This window comes from Cloeon dipterum, chromosome 1, assembly GCF_949628265.1.
Source record: "Cloeon dipterum chromosome 1, ieCloDipt1.1, whole genome shotgun sequence".
Taxonomy (NCBI): domain Eukaryota; kingdom Metazoa; phylum Arthropoda; class Insecta; order Ephemeroptera; family Baetidae; genus Cloeon; species Cloeon dipterum.
The window spans coordinates 39725854-39729460 of NC_088786.1; the positions used below are offsets into that span (position 1 = coordinate 39725854).

General features: G+C 38.7%; 1 long non-coding RNA gene across 1 annotated transcript; it reads right to left on the reverse strand.

Moving 5' to 3' along the window:
- Window positions 1–618: 618 nt before the first annotated feature.
- On the reverse strand, window positions 619–1366 carry LOC135934836 (uncharacterized). The gene is made up of 2 exons (XR_010574144.1): window positions 1225–1366; window positions 619–788 (listed from the first exon to the last, which is right to left on the reverse strand). It is a non-coding gene; the product is annotated as an uncharacterized LOC135934836 (long non-coding RNA).
- Between the last annotated feature and the right edge of the window lie 2241 nt (window positions 1367–3607).

Genomic DNA, 3607 nt, shown 5'->3' on the forward strand with positions numbered 1-3607 from the left:
AAATTCGGAGTTTTGGGGTGAAATTTTCTCACGTGGTGATTCAACTTCCAATTTAAGGTGAACGATTCTCCACACTCCTTGCAACTATAGGCGGCTTGTTTGCAGCTCTTCATATGCAGTTGATACAAACCCGAGCAATTGCCCGCATAAAAAAATATCGCCTGAGAATATTCTAAGAATATACCGACTTCGCCCAGGATTAATCTAAAAAATTAATATTATTTGAATTTATGTAACGCGTTTTCTTAATCCTGGATTAATCTGTAGATTAATTTAAGAGAATATCCTTAGAATGTTCCAGGATTATTCTGCCGGGGTTTGTTTCAAAAAGCTCTAAAGAATGATCCTAGAACATTCTAAGGATATTCTCTTAGATTAATCTACAGATTCATCCAGGATTAATATTTTGCGTTACAAATCTTTACATAGGATTATTCTTTTAGGTTAATCTAAGAATGTTCTTAGGTGATTCTAATATCATTTTAAGGTTAACATAAAGTGTGACAAAAATTATCCCTATATTATTCTTAAAATTACCCTCAGAATGTTCCTAGAATATACCAAAATAATTTGTTATTGCGATTTATCTGGAATTATTTAAAAAAATTACAAACTTCATTTAATGTACAAAATATGCAAAATTTATTAGTTTTCAACCATATCACATATTACAGCTACAAAATTTTTTATTTTACGATGCCAGCATCGCCGATCTTGATGCCCAAACTGCAGAACTTCAACGGTTACATCTTTTTCCGTCGTGCAAAATATCTGCGGATGGCTTGAAGCTAAAAAAAGGGGAAGCGACTCATAGGAAAAAATAAATAAAAGCTTATTTCAATTAGTTTTGCTTGGAAAATGGAAGGTTCAAGTATTAAAAGTTCAAGCATAATATTTTTCCATTTTCCTTGCAACGCCAATTGAATCAGAATGTGTAAGGCATGCCATTCTAAATTCTCGCAAGCGAAAAAGAAATGTCACCGTAATTTACACGGAAAAATTACATTCTTCCTCACCGATTCACAGTTTCCGCCACCCAAACTTATTTACGGGGTTCTAATTGATAACTTAAGGACTGGCGAGAATCCCATATATCAAAATATTGGTGGCGAAAACTGCATAAGTAGCGGCGAAAAGTGTAATTTTACCATAAAACCGTTGGATGTCAAAGTTGCGCGATCTATTCTGATTTCTTTGGACGCTAATCTATAAAATGAGACTTACCCTGTTAAACGCAAGATCCAGGCCATCCGTCCGAGTCCGCGGGACGTCCGTGTTGTCCCTTACTGGCGGCGTCCGGCGTCCTGCGTCCGTTAATAACTTTGATTTGAACGGCGGTTGACCGTTGACGCGTTAGACAAAGAGCGAGGCAGGATTTTGTAAGTCTCTTGCTGCTGCTGCTCGCTAGTCCTGCTGCCACCGCCCGTCGCCCCTCCCCCGCTCCACAACAGAGGCAGGCAGCAGCAGCAGCAGGCATTCCATGCAAGTGCGTGCATGCATGTGCAGCCGCAGCTCCCGCGAACAGACTTAAATCGTCCTTTTAACCCTTTTTTGACCTTCGGACCTTGTTTTACAAATTTGCCCGTTTGTCGGTGGCATTAATTAGGACTTTTTGTGTTAAGAAATTCATATATTCAATCGAATTTATGATTTTGTACCTTTTTTAATCGGGCAGCATCTTTGAAAAAAGGCATCATTATTTTGTGTTAGATAATGAAAAATGTTAGGTTTTATTATTAAAATTTAATCCGTTGCAGTAATTAAAAATATTAGCGAGCAAAATATTTTTGTGATAACGATTTTCAAAACATTTAACAATATTGCAGTTAATTTTCTTGATTGAGTTATGTTTCATATTTAATTTTGTGTTTTCAATTTCAAGAAAAATTTCTAAGTTCTTCTCTTTAAGGGTTTTTAAAAGAATATTCCAGGATCATTCCAAAAAATAATATTTTAGATTAATCTCAGAATGATCCATAGAACATTCTGGGGATAATCCATTAACATTATTCTAATTTCGCCCCTTGAGAATATTCTAGGGATATTCCTGAAGATTAATCTCTAGATTGATTTTAAAACATTCTAAGATTAATCTGGGTTAAATCCACGAACATTCCAAAAATTATTTTTTTGGATTAATCTGAGAATGATCCAAAGAATAATTTGAGGATGTTTTTTTAGATTAATCTCTAGATTGATCTTAAACATTCATAGATTAATCTCAATTAATACAGGATTATTCCTGGATCATTTTTTTTGGATTAATTTTTTCGGGTAAATTTCGATTAATCTAGGATTGTTCCGAATATTCCTGGGTTATATTTTTTTATGCGGGTGATTTTGAGTTTGCATTTGGTGCAAAACGATGGCCTTCTGTGCGCTGCCTTGTACCCGAGAGAAACGTCCTGGCCACAAGATCTGCACTTGTCGAATGTGTGACATTGTTTGTAGTGAAAATTAACCAGGTATTTCGAGCCGAAACTGGCGTCGCAACTGTCGCATTTGAACTTCCTTGGGAAGTGCTTCGCCGGTTGGTGGTGTACCATCCAGTGTTTCCTCGTTGAAAAATACTCGCAATGCTCGCACTCGTAAAGAACTTGATTTTTGCCTCGTTTGTGAAATGAGTTGATGTGGAGAATCATTTCAGGCTTCGATTTCAAGTACTCTTTGCAGCCGTAATACGTGCACGCCACCAGTTCTGGATGCTTGACATTCCTGTGATGCCTCCACGTTTGAAATGAGGAATAGAATTTTCCATTTTCACAAAATTTGCAACGAAAATTCTTGCTTTCGCATGGTTTGCCATGTTTCTCGTGTAAATCCTGCTGCATGTGCAACTCTTTTTCCTCCACGGTGTGAAAGTAAGTCGTGCAGCCACGAATTCCGCATTTGATGGCTTCTTTGTGCATTCGTTTGACGTGATGTGTCAGATGGTCGTATCTCTTTCCACAGTAAAGACACACTTTACTGCCGCATTTCCTCCTTTTAGGAATTTCCTTTTCGTACTTGGCCAGATCGACCTCTTCCAACTGCACCCAACACTGTTCAACTTCTCCAACTGTCAAATTTGGAGAATAAATATGACACCGTTGATTATTTTAATAAAAATTCCCTACCTGAATAATTCTCCCGAAGAACCTTAGCGTTTTCTTCCAAATCAAGGTTTTTCGGCCACCAAGCCACAGCCTGATCGTCTCCAGACTCGTCCCCAAACCTACAAAAACACGTGTCAAAATCCAAATAAATTTTATAGATAGTGAAATAACATACTCTGCCTGCCAGATGCAAAAATAGCAGATCAAAGCGCCTTCTTCAACCACGTCCGGCAGGTTTTCGTCTTCTTCCGTCAGGTTCATGACCTGCATGGCCCATTTCCTCAGCTTGAACCTGTCCACCTGCGACGCGAGGACGTGGCCGTCCGACGTCGGACACTCGCACAATCTGCACAGCGGCTTTTGAATGGCAGGTTTCGCTTTTCCGACTCTTGGCGGCTGCATCTCTCGACTCCTTAAGCTTCTTGTCCTGGTATATGTCTCTCCATGTCTCCACCCAAATGGTTTTCACCGTTAAATTGCTATGCCCAGTTCCTGATTTGGTCGGCTCGGAA